General features: G+C 41.8%; 1 long non-coding RNA gene across 5 annotated transcripts in view; it reads left to right on the top strand.

Annotated features, from left to right (window-relative positions):
• LOC114022052 overlaps window positions 1-17,033 on the top strand; it is a 51,858-nt gene that overhangs the window by 10,969 nt on the left and 23,856 nt on the right. For all 5 annotated transcript variants that reach the window (XR_005224610.2, XR_005224611.2, XR_003566323.3 and 2 more), the window contains 2 exons: window positions 73-234; window positions 727-828. This is a non-coding gene — a long non-coding RNA (uncharacterized LOC114022052). The remainder of the gene's footprint in view (window positions 1-72; window positions 235-726; window positions 829-17,033) is intronic.

The raw sequence follows: 17,033 nt of genomic DNA, 5'->3' as shown, positions 1-17,033 counted from the left end.
ATTTACAGAAAAAAGTTTGCAAGGTACTCAATAGTGGCATTTCAGTAATTGTGTTTCTTCTCTTTGTAACAGTTCCACCAGAAGTACTGAAGATAGGAACCAGCTGCTGAGTGTGCAACTTCAGGAATAACCATTTCCCTACTCCAAACTACTAGCCACAGCAACTTGCTATTTCACATTACCACATGAAAATTGCATCCACTTCATTGTGGATACTTCTGTCATAGATGCAGAGTGAGTTTACCTGGAAACCTCTTGAGTGGCTAGGAAAACTTTATGTATAAATTTCCTAAAAATATTTTAAGAATTGATAGGTTTTCTTAGCAGGTATTGGCACTAGATCTGTGTGGTATTATCACTTACTTTAGTCTTGTGCCCAGCTGGGTCTTGTAAGCTTTCTGAAATGGTCCTAAAACTGTTTCTACACAAGCAGTTAAATTTTTTTCAACACCTGCTGAAGGAGGCCAGGGGAGTCAGTTTCGGACAACCATTATCAGCCAGTACGTCAATTTCCTAATGTAGTTTTCTAAAACATAGAACAGTAAAGTGAGGCTTGCTCTCCAATCCAACTATTTGACTTCAAACTTGTTTTAATTCACTTCTAGAAAACAATTTTAATGATGGGAGCCAGATGATATGAAATCCTAACTGAGCTTCTGTAATTACAATAATCCATTCAACTAATTTTTGTAAATGTATAATACAGTTCATGTCTTGAATTTCCAGGAATCTTCTCTTAATGGCCATGCAGTGTGGTGTTCCCTGATTGAGTGTGCAGCTTAAATAAATTATAATGGAAGTTGAAATGGGAAGAATTGGACCCAACAAGTAAGTTCCTGGGTTCCCCCCCCCCGCCCCAATATTTCCACGTGGAGATTATTGTTTTAAGACTTGTATATAACTCAGTATATTATTCACCCTCCTAAATAAACCATCTTAAAAAGTGAAACTTACATCAGACAATATGGGGAGGCATCTGACATAAAGCACTAAGTGTTGTTCAAGTTTTATTTTGGGAAACAGATAAATCTTTCCTATTAAGATGTCTGAACTGTCACTTTACCAAAGTGAGATGGAAAATACTGTGCTGAATTTCACCTGACTGCAACTGCACTCATGTTTGCTCAATGCATTGGAATCTGCATATCAACCCACAGCTCTAAAATACTGAGTGAAAGGCATTTCAGAACAGGCACAAACATCTCAGAGTTGGGAATAAAAGCTACCAACAAATAGTGCACTGTCTCACAGAAAAAGTGAATACCAAATTAAGTTGTAATTTCTCACTTATCCCTGCCTATACTCTATGTGATAGAAATGGAAGGATGAAGAACTTTGGATTAATGTTAAATATGAGAACAAAGTCTCTGTCCACATAAGTTGTAATAAGTAGACAACATACTGTTGGGGAATGGGTTGCAACATGCGAAGGAGTGACTTTTTTTATCATGGGTCTTGTAAATTCTCCATGTTTTGGTTTGTATTATTTATTTTGTTAGCATTTTGACATTAGATTAATTTAACTGAATGACTATAATTTACCTTTATGCATTTGCCTGTTTCAGGTGGTAGAAAAGTGAAGCCATTTTAGTTGCCCAGCTAACTTTCAATTGTATCATGAATTTAATTTGAGTGACAGTTTTGTGTTGCCTTTTTTTAATAACAGTTCTCTTGCCCTTCTATACCTCCTTCACCAGATAATTCATATAATTTTTATTTGTTGTTCTGTGAAAAACTCAATGGGCTTACGACCAAAAGTTCCTTAATTGTACTACCACTGATAACATGGAAAGTTATCATGCTAAGATGTGAACATAAAGGCACAAGTTTATGAAGACCATCCCAAAAGTGTATTAGCCTGTTGGAACACTCTTTAATTTCTCAGTCATGGCCATTCAGAATCTCTGCATCTATACTACTAATACATAAAAAGCTTTAATTACCTGATATTTCTGTCTTTTAACACATTTTATTTAATGCTGTAAATGTTACATTATCCTGCTAAATGAATTACTTTACAGTATACAAATTGCGCACAATATAAATTGGAAAATCATCATATAGTGGAAACACCTAATCTTAAATTGTCTTGCATAAATGGGCATTTATCTTACTGGTAAAACTGGCTCACATTTTAGATGTGACCTTGCTTTGACTTTAATATAGATCTAATCTGTTTGTCTTGCAATAGTTGAAAGGGAACTATACATGAGGAAAATGATATAGTGTATTGTTGTGACACAGTGTCCTTCATCTAATGAATTCAAACAACTAAGATCTTGTTAGTCTTTCTCTTCCCACCCCCCCACCCCCACATTTTTTCTATTAATGAATTGTAGATATTAGATTAGCCTTCCATCTGTAAATTTATTAATCTTCAGTTTGTGACAAGGTATAATTAAACTGAAATCTTTGCCCTCTGCTATCACTGAATTATATCTAGTTCTGCACTCAGTGTGCATTGTGTTGTACGGTGTGTGTTCACTCATTTTCTGCTTGGATTACATTTTACAAGAGTTTTTAAGAGTCCATAATCAAGGAAATATTTTCTTAACCTTTGTTTTGCTCTATAGACTCTACAAAGGGATTTATTAAGTAATTCTATATGTAACTCGCTGAAGTGAGCATCTTAGTGAGAATTTCACAAAGTTAGTCTTGGTCATTCTGCTATGTAGAGGGAGGATCAATCTCTCTGGTCTGGAGTGTACGGCTGCCAAGTGCTAAGAATTCCTGGAATGTAGAATTGCCACAGCGTTAATAAAGTTTGCTTTGTTCCCTTAGTGACTTGACCCATTGAGAAAATGTGGTTCCTTAGCAAGTTTTAATAGCTCAAAGTTGGTAGTGAATAAAGAGAGAGACCTCAACATAATTATGCTTGTTTTCACCTGCTGCCTGGAAGATTAAATTTCTTAACCTTAGTATAGAAAATATAACCCCTGTGTTTTGAAATAGTGATTTATGAGGATTCTTCACATTTTGTTTTTTTTTAAATACCACAGATTTTTGCATTCCAAGCAGCTATATTCTTCCCATAAACTAGTTAGTTTGCTATATAACTTCATTTTAAGGCAAGTTCCAAGGAAAATAACTTCCTACTTATGCCACTTTAATCACGTAACTGATTCTCTATGGTTTTGAATTAATTTGGAAAAATAGTTGAGTTCTTAATCTTCTGTTTCCCCCTTCATTATCTGCATAAGAAAACAGGAGTTAGGATGAAGAAACCAACTGCAAAACTGCACCACTGAGACTCATTATGTCAGATATTGTTGTGTTTTTTGTTCTGTGGTAAATACTGTAATTCTGATAACTCTGTGATTTAATGGCAACTGGTTATCCAAAACAGTAAATTAGTAAAGTTTTATTACCCATTTAAACTTTACATAAGTTTTCACAGAGCATGCTAACTCCCTCCCCCACGCCCAGTTATCTTCTGCAGTCATTCTGGAGCAAAGGTTGGATAAGTTAATTTTAAGATCACATAGCTTCCTCCATTCCTCTTTGCAGAAAGGAAGAAAGCCAATCCCATCATTATATTAAAACAGTCTTAAAATTAGATCTTCTGTTTCAGTGGCTAATAAAAGATCTGTCACTATATTTACTGTAAAGTTTTATGTTACTGATAAGTGAACTTAGTGGATTGCATAGTAATGCAATAATAAACACCACCATGACTGTTCTGTTAGTATCTTGGACTCACAATAAGTTGCAACAGAGCATGCAAGTCACTTCTTCCATAAATCTTTACTGTAATTCTATACCATATGTAAAACAGACATATTTAAATTATATAACGTTTGAGTATTAAATATACCTATGTTTCAAACTATTCCACTAGAAGTCATAAGTTATCTTATTAATAAAAACGTGTGAAAACAGGCTACTTTGTACATTTGCATGTAGCAATATGGCAACATGGAGAGAGGTTGTACCAGTTTTCTTAAGCAACTTGCTTGGATCCTCCTGTTGGTTAATAATGTGAAGTAAACAGCTAAGGAGTGTGTATTGCTGTTGACAGTGAGCGACTGTAAACATCCTCGACTGGAAGCTGTGAAGCAGCAGATGGGGCTTTCAGTCGGATGTTTGCAGCTGCCAGCTGTCACAGACGTCAAGAAATGTTTGACACCTAAGCATAGCAGTCTTTTAAAACCTTTAGTGTGCTAGGTTTCTGTCTGTTTCAGAGACACGGAATTAAAACAGTAAGAGTGAAAATGTCTGACTTTTAATGTATCTTGAAATGTCTCTATAAAATATCTAGTAATAGTTCATAGTTCGTTTTTTTAAAGGAATGATGTGAAATGTAAACCAGTAAAATCTTAGATGAAATAGGAATTCCTGGAACACTGAACTATTATAGTGAAGGTGAGAACTTTGACTTAGAAAAATGCTTGCTCAACTTTAAGTGTTAAGCTAAAAGTAGGTTTCATACAGCTAAGTGTTTATACTGCATGGCTCATATATCAGGTCTTTATAAGAGGAGTCTGTGTACTTAGCTTATCTTTGATAGTTCATATAGAATTTCAAATGAAGCCTTTTAGGAAACTAAGTGAAGCTTGCAAGATTTCGAAAGGGAGAAATATACTGGCTGTAACAGTAAAGTAAGAATTCAAAACTCGGCATTCTTGGAGAACAACAACATTTTTAACAAAATACGGGGGAAATGGCAGCATTTCATTGGACTGGTTTTTGTGGCTCATATACCATGTTGCGTCTCGTATAAATATTTTTTAAAAATAAAATCTAATGATATTTCTTCCCCTTCCCCCAAAACAAACAAAAAGTCAACAATTAAATGGACTCTGAAACAAACAAACTGGCTTTAAGACAATTACAGGCCCTGTGCTTGTGGATCCCTATGTTTGCATAAAGCTCCAGGGGTTCAGCTGCACAAAACAGTTCACAGAATTGGGGTTATAGTTAGCAAAGTCATAACTTCATCATAGGCAAGAAAGGAAAAATAAAACTGGGTCAGAAGCTCATTCTCAATTGAAATTGCTAGGAAAAGCACTTATATTTTGAATATCTCATCTTAAATTTTAACATTAATCTGTGTATTAAATTTGTTTAGATAACCCTAGTTCTGTTTTAACGCATCTTCCTTTTGTCAGTTTCCTTTCTCAGAAGAAAATATGTATGTTTTTAGTATATTTCCCTATATATTTTTATAAAAATAAATGACCAAGAAGACATTTGACCCTTACTGTAGTTCTGTGTTATAAAGGAGTTAATATTCCTGGACACGATACTTATATTGACATACTTATTCAAACCAGTTTGGGGGCCCTAAGCAGGAATACACACAACACACATTAAAAAAGTAAATAGGGGGCCCTACACAATTGCTTTGTCTACTTATGCCTAGCACCAGCACTGTTTCAAAGCCATATCTCTGAGGTCAAGGAAGTGGGATCTGTATTTGACATGATATCACTAATCCATGCTTTAGCACACAGCTTTAATGTAGATTTGCAGGCTTGCTGTTCATTTAGTTTGTTTTATTTATATTTCAGTAGTGCTTGGAGGCTCCAGTCAGGATCAGTGCTGTACAGTGTAGTAGGAGCTGTACAACACACTGTAAGAGACAAGCTCTTCAGGACACAGATTCCAATCTAATTTTAAGACAAACTACAACAAAGATAATTGGAGGAAGAGAGGGAGAGAGAAAGAGGTTAACCATAAGAACACATTGCATAAATTAGCTGTCTGCATTACATTAGATGGCTTTGAGTTGTCCGTCTTTTCATTCTTATTTTAATTATAAACAAAATAGGATGAATAATCGCTGCTAGCCTTCTACTTAGCCATTGAGTTAAGTTTCCCATTAAGTATTATGATAGAAGTAGGCCTTGAGGATAGAGTTGAATGAAGGCAGGGTAGAGGCTTTAGTTCCATGGATATGGGATGGCATGGAAGCATATGCTTGTGAAAGCTGGCAGAGGAACTGACAGGTGATTTGTGGCTGACTTCATTAGTAGAGCAGAGGAGACAGGTCGCAATGTGTGTGGATAAGTAGAGAGAGGCACTGTTGTAAAGGGCCTTAAATGTCAGTATAAGAACCTTGAAATTTCTGTAATGGGTTCAAAGGGGTAGGTGGGGCCACAAGAACAGAGCAATCAACCAAGGAGATAATCTTAACAGCACAACTTTGAATAGATTGAAGGGGGCAAGGTGGATGTCAGAAATGGCAGAGAGGAGGAAATTGTGGGAGTCAAGAGGGAAAACAAGGGCCTGGATTACAGTAAGCGATATGTCCAGATAAAAGGCTAGATCTTGAATATGTTAGGGAGGAAGAAGCAGCAAGAGTTGGTTGCAGCCTTGATGCCCAGGGAAAAGGCAGAGTTAAAGATAACTGATATGTTATGATTCTCAGTGACTTGGAGGATGATGGTATTGTCTATAGAATTGGTGAGTGGGGAGACTTGTAGAGGAATGATGAGTTTAGTTTTAGTTAATTTAATTGTTGAATTGACAATGAGCCACATCAGAGATCCAAACTGTGATTCAGGATTGGATGTAGGAGATTCTCCAAAAGTGGAGGGAGAGATCTGTGAGTAAGCCATGTGGACAGTTAAGATCTTCTGAAGTGGGAGGTGGGGAGGCAAGAGAAAGTGGGCCCAAAGGACTAAGCCCCGAGAGACTCCACAGATAGTGGAAGTTGTGGGAGTAGGGGAAGGAGAGTCCATTGAAAGAAATGCTGAGGAAATAACCAGAGACATAGGAGAACCAGATGTAGATGGTCACAGAAGCTGGAAGTACGGTGTGGAAGAGGGGTACAACAAGATTTCAAGAAGGCTGCTTTAAATACCACTGATCAGAGACAAGAGATTAAGGACAATGACAATAGAGTAGAAGCCTTGAGACCTACAAGAAGAGGTTGTTAGAGACCGTGGTGGGAGCCATGTTAAGTGGAGAAGTGAGAATCTGGGTTGGAGAGAATTCAGGAGAGAGTTAGAGGAGAGAAATTCAGTTCAATGGTTGTAGACTTTTCAGTGATCTGAAAATCAAGAAGGAATCCCACAAAAAGTGGAAACATGTACACATTGCTAAGGATGAGTACAAAAGAATAGTGCAAGCGTGTAGGGATAAAATCAGAAAGGCTAGGGCACGAAATGAGTTGCACCTAACAAGGGACATAAAAGGCAATAAGAAAAGTCTCTATAAATACATTAGGAGCAAGAGAAAAATGAAGAAAAGTGTAGGCCCTCTACTTAGTGGGGAAGGAGAGCTAATTTATGGACGACACCAAGAAGGCTGAGGTGTTTAATGCCTATTTTGCTTCAGTCCTCATTCAAAGATTAACTGTGACCAGATGCTTTACACAGTTAGTATTAAAAATAATGGGAAAGGAACACAAGCCAAAACAGGGAAAGAACAGGTTAGGCAGTAATATTGCTGACAAGCATCTGGGGATAATAGTGGATCACAAATTGAATATGAGCCAACATGATGCAGTTGGGACATAATATTCTGGGATGTATTAACAGGGGTGTCGTATATAAGACACAAGAGGTAATTGTCCCAGTCTGCTTTGTGCTGGTAAGACCTCGGCTTGAGTTCTGTGTCCAGTTTTGGGCGCAGCACTTTAGGAAAGATGTGGACAAATTGGAGAGTCCAGAGGAGAGAAAAAAATGAGTAAAGGTTTAGAAAACCTGACCTATGAGGAAAGGTTTTTAAAAGGGGGGGGGGGAGACTGAAGGGGAACCAGATAAGTCTTCAAATATGTTAAGAGATATTATAAAGAAGACTGTGATCAATTGTTCTCCCTGTCCACCAAAGGTAGGACAAGAAGTAATGGGCTTAATCTGTAGCAGGATACACTTAGGTTAGATATGAGGAAAAACTTTCTAAACATCAGGATAGTTAAGAGCTGGAATTGGTTTCCAAGGCAGGTTGTAGAATCCTCATCATTGGAGGTTTTTAAGAAGAGGTTAGACAAACACCTGTCGGAGATGGTCTAGGTTAGAATCATAGAATAACAGAGTTGGAAGGGACCTCTGGAGGCCATCTAGTCCAACCCCCTGCCCAGAGCAGGACCAATCCCAACTAAATCATCCCAGCCAGGGCTTTGTCAAGCCTGACCTTAAAAACTTCTAAGGAAGGGGATTCCACCACCTCCCTAGATAATGCATTCCAGTGTTTCACAACCCTTTTAGTGAAAATTTTTTTCCTAATATCCAACCTAAACCTCCCCCACTGCAACTTGAGACCATTACTCCTTGTCCTGTCATCTGCTACCACTGAGAATAGTCTAGATCCATCCTCTTTGGATCCACCTTTCAGGTAGTTAAAAGCAGCTGTCAAATCCCCCCTCATTCTTCTCTTCCTCAGACTAAACAATCCCAGTTCCCTCAGCCTCTCTTCATAACTCATGTGTTCCAGTCCCCTAATCATTTTTGTTGCCCTCCGCTGGACTCTCTCCAATTTCTCCACATCCTTCTTGTAGTGTGGGGCCCAAAACTGGACACAGTACTCCAGATGAGGCCTCACCAATGTCGAATAGAGGGGAACGATCACGTCCCTCGATCTGCTGGCAATGCCCTACTTATACACCCCAAAATACCATTGGCCTTCTTGGCAACAAGGGCACACTGTTGACTCATATCCAGCTTCTCGTCCACTGTCACCCCTAGGTCCTTCTCTGCAGAACTGCTGCCTAGCCATTCGGTCCCTAGTCTGTAGCGGTGCATTGGATTCTTCCGTCCTAAGTGCAGGACTCTGCACTTGTCCTTGTTGAACCTCATCAGATTTCTTTTGGCCCAATCCTCCAATTTGTCTAGGTCCCTCTGTATCCTATTCCTACCCTCCAGCATATCTACCACTCCTCCCAGTTTAGTGTCATCCGCAAACTTGCTGAGGGTGCAATCCACACCATCCTCCAGATCATTAATGAAGATATTGAACAAAACTGGCCCGAGGACCGACCCTTGGGGCACTCCGCTAGATACCGGCTGCCAACTAGACATGGAGCCATTGATCACTACCCGTTGAGCCCGACAATCTAGCCAACTTTCTACCCACCTTGTAGTGCATCCATCCAGCCCATACTTCTTTAACTTGCTGACAAGAATACTGTGGGAGACTGTGTCAAAAGCTTTGCTAAAGTCGAGGAATAACACGTCCACTGCTTTCCCTTCATCCGCAGAACCAGTTATCTCATCATAGAAGGCAATTAGATTAGTCAGGCATGACTTTCCCTTGGTGAATCCATGCTGACTGTTCCTGATCACTTTCCTCTCCTCTAAGTGCTTCAGAATTGATTCCTTGAGGACATGCTCCATGATTTTTCCGGGGACTGAGGTGAGGCTGACCGGCCTGTAGTTCCCAGGATCATCCTTCTTCCCTTTTTTAAAGATGAGCACTACATTAGCCTTTTTCCAAGTCTTCCGGGACTTCCCCCGATCGCCATGAGTTTTCAAAGATAATGGCCAATGGCTCTGCAATCACATCCGCCAATTCCTTTAGCACTCTCAGATGCAACGCATCCGGCCCCATGGACTTGTGCATGTCCAGTTTTTCTAAATAGTCCCGAACCACTTCCTCCTTCACAGAGGGCTGGCCACCTGCTCCCCATGCTGTGCTGCCCAATGCAGTAATCTGGGGGCTGACCTTGTTCGTGAAGACAGAGGCAAAAAAGCATTGAGTATATTAGCTTTTTCCACATCCTCTGTCACTAGGTTGCCTCCCTCATTTCGTAAGGGGCCCACACTTTCCTTGGCTTTCTTCTTATTGCCAACATACCTGAAGAAACCCTTCTTGTTACTCTTAACATCCCTCGCTAGCTGCAACTCCAGGTGTGATTTAGCCTTCCTGATTCATTCCTACATGCCCGAGCAATATTTAAATACTCATCCCTGGTCATTTGTCCAATCTTCCATTTCTTGTAAGCCTCTTTTTTGTGTTTAAGATCAGCAAGGATTTCACTGTTAAGCCAAGCTGGTCGCCTGCCATATTTACTATTCTTTCTACACAAGGTTTACTTGATGCTGCCTCACTATGGGGTGTTGGACTATATGACCTCCCAAAGTCCCATCCAGCCCTGCATTTCTATGGGCATTGGTTGAATTTAGAGGTGAAGAAGGGGAAAAGAGAGAGACAGAGAGAGATGGGGTAGTAAGTGGAGAGGTAGGTGAGGCCAAGTTGGGATCTTTTTATGGAAGGGGGAGACAAAAGCATGCTTGTACTGGGGAAAGCAGGGGAGGATTGAGGAGAGTAAGGAGTTAAGGAGAAAGGGGAATAAGAGAAGTAGTTATGACCTCTGGCTTTGAGGAAGGGGAAAGTTGGGATTACTGGGGTAGATAAGAACTAGAGGAGCAATGTAGACAAAATCAGCATTAGTGACAGCAGATGAGAAAGAAGGGATGATAGGGGAGGCTGTGGGATGTGCTTTCAAGTCTGGCTTTCATCAGTCAGGAAGACCCTATGTGCAGAGTGTGTGTGTGTCTGTTTCTAGGAGAGAGTCAAATGTGGTGAACAGGTAATTGGGATTACAGGCATGGGAGTCGGTCGGAGTAGAGAAGTAGCACTACTTGACCTTGAAGAGAGATGGCAGTACTGAAGGAGGAGAGGACAAACTTGTAGTGGAGGAAGTCTGTGTGTCATGCGATTTCCTAAAAAGCCATTTGCCAACGTGGGGCCAGAGGCAGCAGATGTGGGAGGTGAGCCTATGCTGAGGATTAGTGAAATAGGTAGGATAGTGAAGTAGTAGAAGGTGGAGGGGAGAATGGAATGGGTGTGTCAGTGGATGACAGGGTAAGGAGCCTGAGAGTGGTAGTGAGCTAAAGAATTGTGGAATTAGAGATCCTGGAAGAAGCGCTGGGAGACAGATGTTGGGGAGCGGACACTTGAATGATGCTGAAGGATATGAGGAGACTGGTGGCAGGATTCCAAGGGCAGGGCCAATAAGGGTTATGGCTTGCTTTTCAAACCAATGAGGGAGTACCACCTCTACCTCTGGCCCTAACACCTTAATGAGCTAGAACACTTGCTTTGTTCTGCCCACTGCTGCTCATGGTGAGAGGCTTAAGTTCCGATGCCAAATTAGAGCAGGACAAGGGAGGCTTTTAGCAAAATCACACTATGTTATGTGCCCTTTGACCAGTTGAAAAAAGTGAGACTGAAGATTTCTGCCATCACTCTTATGAGAGAGGGGGGGTTGTCTCTATCTCTGCCATTACTCTTCAGCAAGAAAGCAGCAGTCACTCTTAGTGACTGTATTCCTGCAGCTGGTCTGAGTGCCATGACCAGCCCAGAGGAGAGGAAATGTGAAAGCAAATTTAACTCAATGTTAATTGAAGCCCACCAGTGTGTTGGCTTGGAGGTAGAGCTCAAAATGCATGGCACTGTCAGATTCTTAGGCAGGTGGTATTGCACTTTTGCTATGTTTCAGGCTGTCCTTACTGATGTGTCATAGAATGCATACGTGACTTTACAATTAGGTTATGAAGATTTGACATGCTTAATCAACACTTTTTAATAGGAATGAGCATAACACAATGTGCTTATCTGGAAGCTTTACTATATTTGAAGACTGGGCAACTGGGAAAAAACCTAATAAAGTCAAAGTATTTGATATGATGAGTATTAAGTACTGCCCGTGGAGGTTTACATATTGATAATTCTGGTGCTTTGGCATGAAATTCTTTCAATACTCATTCCATAACTCCTTTTCCGGAATTCCATACTGTCTCAAAATTAAAAGCACCCTTCTTCTGGGAAAGTTACATAATATGTGGGGATTGAATTCCTCAGTCTCAAATCTTACTATGTTCATATGTGTGTTTAGGAGAAAATCTTTTTTTAGCTCAATAAAAGCTCCCTCATACCCAACATCCTTTCAGTCTTCTAAAAACCTATTACTGCATCTACCAGCAGGCAAGTGTTATCAAACTAGACACATAGGCAATGATTTTCAAGGCTGGGTGCCTAAAGTTAGGCTCTGAAAGCATTATTTAGGCACCTGAAGAAATGGTCCGATTTTCAAAAAAGCTGAGTACCCAATAACTCTGACTAAAATTATGGGTATTGTATCTAAGGACTACTGGATTTGATGCAGAGTCTTGCATACTGTTACAAAAATGAACCAGCACCACTTAACCATGGCTATCCTTTGTGGAAATTATTTGTAAAATGATTGGGCAACTGCCAGAAATAGCATTATGTTCCCGCCTACATATGTTCTTGCTACAAAGAGAATACAGTTGATTATGTGAAAGGCAAACTTTCAGTGCTGAACCTTTTTGTCCTAACTCAAGCCTCACTAAAACAAAATGGTTAGATATACATTTTAACTTCAAAAGAAAGAAAGAAAGACAGCCATGTTATTGTTATGGACAGCTAAACTCCATAATTTTTTAATCTGTTAGTTATGTGAGGACTAGATCTTCTAGAACTAAAATATGTACTTTGCATATTAAAACAAAAAATACAACATATCCTTCAGAAGTATAACAAAACCCACCAGAAGTATGTTCTATTTAGGAATTGTGCAGTTACGGAAATTTTCACAAGGTATGGCTTTCCCATAAAGATGTGGATGGGAGTAGGGTTTTTTCCCCTCTGTAAACAATATTTAATAGATTAAGATGAGTGAAATCTTAGGGCTAGGGGCCTTCCTTTTACCAATACATAATATCAAAACTATAGGCACATATTTCTGACTTCCTATTGCTTTAAACAGTTAAATTATTTAAACTGACAAAGGGAATGGGGAGAAAACCATACACCGTGCAATTAGTGGCTTTCCAGATGCTGGCTATAGGCATTTCTTTAGCTTCAGATATTAAAGTAACTTCCTTTAATTGAAAATGTCTCAAATTAAGCATGAGTAGCAAGCATGACTGTCACTCTTGCATAAATTCAGCTTTGTTCTATACCTGCTAATTCCTATTATCCATAGTATATTGCATTGAATCTTGTTTTCTCTTTAAAAAATTAAAAATAATGTGATCCACCTCTTCCTTGCACCTATTTTTGAAAACTTTTGGTAGCATGTTACTAAACATGCACTTCAATTATATTGCCTGTAAAGAAGACACTGACTGAGCAGCCCAGTGCTCACATTTGATAGGGCATGAGTGTGTGTGGTAGGGAAGGAATTTTCAAGGAAACTATTCAATTTCAAGGAGTGGCTCTAAAGAGGAGTTTGTGTGTCTGGGCATTCTCCTTTATTCTGCTCTCTTGGAGTTTAAATTACAAATGCAAAAGTTACCTTTATTATGTAAAACTCTTAAAGAAAATTACTCTGTTTTGGGCTATGTCTACACTATGAAATTAGGTCAAATTTATAGAAGTCAGTTTTGTAGAAAGCGTTTTTATACAGTCGATTGTGTGTGTCTTTAGTCGGCGGAGTGTGTCCACAGTACCGAGGCAACCATAGACTTCCAGAGCATTGCACTGTGGGTAGCTATCCCACAGTTCCCGTAGTCTCCGCCGCCCATTTGAATTCTGGGTAGAAATCCCAGTGCCTGATGGAGCTAAAACATTGTCGTGGGTGGTTCTGGGTACATATCATCAGGCCCCCCTTCCCTCCCTCCTTCCGTGAAAGCAAGGGCAGACAATCGTTTTGTGCCTTTTTTTCTTGAGTTACCTGTGCAGACGCCATACCATGGCAAGCATGGAGCCCACTCAGCTAACCGTCACCGTATGTCTCCTGGGTGCTGGCAGACGCGGTATTGCATTGCTATACAGCAGCAGTTTATTGCCGTTTGGCAGCAGACAGTGCAGTATGACTGGTAGCCGTCATCGACGTAGTCCTGGGTGCTCTTTTAACCGACCTCGATGAGGTCAGGGGCGCCTGGGCAAACATGGGAGTGACTCAGCCAGGTCATTTCCCTTTTAAGTTTCATCTCCTTGCGATTCAGTACTACCGGCAGTGCACTGTCTTTTAATCAGCAGCCAGCAGAAGACGATGGCCAGCAGTCATACTGCACCGTCTTCTGCTGAGCACCCAGGAGATGACGATGGCTAGCGATCGTACTGCACGGTCTGCTACCAGCAAGATGTATAAAGATAGATGAAGTGGCTCAAAACAAGAAATAGACCAGATTTGTTTTGTATTCATTTTCTCCTCCCTCCCTCCGTGAAATCAACAGCCTGCTAAACCCAGTTTTGAGTTCTATCCTTGAGGTTTTGAGTTCTATCCTTGAGGGGGCCATTCTGTTTCTTGCAAAGCCACCCCCTTTCTTGATTTTTAATTCCCTGTAAGCCAACCTTGTAAGCCATGTCGTCAGTCACCCCTCCCTCCGTCAGGGCAATGGCAGACAATTGTTCCGCGCCTTTTTTCTGTGCAGACGCCATACCACGGCAGGCATGGAGCCCGCTCACATCACTTTGGCAATTAGGAGCACATTAAACACCACATGCATTATCCAGCAGTATATGCAGCACCAGAACCTGGCAAAGCGAAACCGGGCGAGTAGGCGACGTCAGCGCGGTGACAAGAGTGATGAGGACGTGGACACAGACTTCTCTCAAAGCACGGGCCCTGGCAATGTGGGCATGGTTCTAATGGGGCAGGTTTATGTGGTAGAGTGCTAATTCTGGGCCCTGGGAAACAAGCACAGACTGGTGGGACTGCATAGTGTTGCAGGTCAGGGACGATTCCCAGTGGCTGCAAAACTTTCGCATGTGTAAGGGCACTTTCATGGAACTTTGTGACTTGCTTTCCCCTGACCTGAGGCGCAAGAATGCCAAGATGAGAGCAGCCCTCACAGTTGAGAAGCGACTGGCAATAGCCCCGTGGAAGCTTGCAATGCCAGACAGCTACCGGTCAGTCAGGAATCAATTTGGAGTGGGCAAATCTACTGTGGGGGCTGCTGTGATGCAAGTAGCCAATGCAATCAAAGATCTGCTGATATCAAGGATAGTGACCCTGGGAAATGTGCAGGTTATAGTGGATGGCTTTGCTGCAATGGGATTCCCTAACTATGGTGGGGCCATAGACGGAACCCGTATCCCTATCTTGGCACCGGAGCACCAAGCCGGTGAGTACATAAACCGCAAGGGGTACTTTTCGATAGTGCTGCAAGCACTGGTGGATCACAAGGGACGTTTCACTGACATCAACGTGGGATGGCCAGGAAAGGTACCTGAAAGGTTCAGGAACTCTGGGCTGTTTGAACAGCTGCAGGAAGGGACTTACTTCTAAGACCAGAAAATAACTGTTGGGGATGTTGAAATGCCTATAGCTATCCTTGGGGACTCAGCCTACCCCTTAATGCCATGGCTCAAGAAGCCTGGACAGTAGTCAGGAGCTGTTCAACTACAGGCTGAGGAAGTGCAGAATGGTGGTAGAATGTGCATTTGAACGTTTAAAAGCGCGCTGGCGCAGTTTACTGACTCGGTTAAACCTCAGTGAAACCAATATTCCCACCCTTATTACTGCTTGCTGTACACTCCACAATATCTGTGAGAGTAAGGGGGAGACGTTTATGGCAGGGTGGGAGGTTGAGGCAAATCACCTGGCTTCTGGTTACGCACAGTCAGACACCAGGACGGTTAGAAGAGCACAGGAGGGCACGGTGCGCATCAGAGAAGCTTTGAAAACCAATTTCATGACTGGCCAGGCTACGATGTGACAGTTCTGTTTGTTTCTCCTTGATGAAACCCCCTGCCCCTTGGTTCACTCTACTTCCCTGTAAGCTAACCACCCTCCCCTCCCCGTAAGAAAAGCACCCTATTTCAACCAGGTGACCATGGATGATATCACTCTCCTGAGGATAACACAGAGAGATAAAGAACGGATGTTGTTTGAACGCCAGCAAACATACGCTGCAATGCTTTGTTCTACAATGATTCCTGAGTACGTGCTACTAACCTGGAGTGGTAAAGTGTCCTACCATGGTGGACGGAATAAGGCTGCCCTCCCCAGAAACCTTTTGCAAAGGCTTTGGGAGTACATCCAGGAGAGCCACGAATGCCAGAGCAAATTAATCATTAAACATGCTTGCTTTTAAACCATGTATAGTATTTTAAAAGGTACACTCACCAGAGGTCCCTTCTCCGCCTGGCAGGTCCGGGAGGCAGCCTTGGGTAGGTTCGGGGGGTACTGGCTCCAGGGTGAGAAACAGTTCCTGGCTGTCAGGAAAACCGGTTTCTCCACTTGCTTGCTGTGAGCTATCTACAACCTCATCATCATCATCTTCCTCGTCCCCAAAACCTGCTTCCGTGTTGCCTCCAGCTCCATTGAAGGAGTCTAAAATGGCATGCAGCTCATCCTAGAAGCAGCATATTTTGGGTTCTGACCCGGAACGGCCGTTTGCTTCTCTGGTTTTCTGGTAGGCTTGCCTCAGCTCCTTAAGTTTCACGTGGCACTGCTTCGGGTCCCTGTTACGGCCTCTGTTGTTCATGCCCTGGGAGATTTTGACAAATGTTTTGGCATTTCAAAAATTGGAATGGAGTTCTGATAGCACGGATTCCTCTCCCCATACAGCGATCAGATCCCGTACCGCCCGTTTGGTCCATGCTGGAGCTCTTTTGCGATTCTGGGGCTCCATCAGGGTCAGCTCTGCTGATGAGCTCTGCATGGTCAGCTCTGCTGATGAGCTCTGCATGGTCTCCTGCAGCTTGCCACGCTGGCCAAACAGGAAATTGAAATTCAGAAGTTCGTGGGCCTTTTCCTGTCTACCTGGCCAGTGCATCTGAGTTGAGCGCTGTCCAGAGCGGTCACAATGGAGCACTCTGGGATAGCTCCCGGAGGCCAATACTGTCTAATTGTGTCCACAGTACCCCAAATTTGACCCGGCAAGGCCGATTTCAGCACTAATCCCCTTGTTGGGGGTGGAGTAAGGAAATCGATTTTAAGAGCCCTTAAAGTCGAGCAAAGGGCTTCGTCGTGTGGATGGGTGTAGGGTTAAATCGATTTAACGCTGCTAAATTTGACCTCAACTCCTAGTGTAGACCAGGGCTAAGAATTTTGGCTGGCATTTAGAGATTTTTCCCCCTGCCTCCCTTGCATAGCCCACTTAAGAGCCGGGCATACTTGCAGTCTTCTGCTGCCATTGCCCTCCTTATAACATGAGACTGGAATTACTAAC

The sequence above is a fragment of the Chelonia mydas genome, chromosome 3 (assembly GCF_015237465.2).
Source record: "Chelonia mydas isolate rCheMyd1 chromosome 3, rCheMyd1.pri.v2, whole genome shotgun sequence".
Taxonomy (NCBI): domain Eukaryota; kingdom Metazoa; phylum Chordata; order Testudines; family Cheloniidae; genus Chelonia; species Chelonia mydas.
The sequence above is the reverse complement of the archived record's forward strand: the minus strand, read 5'-3'. Positions and strand labels throughout refer to the sequence as shown.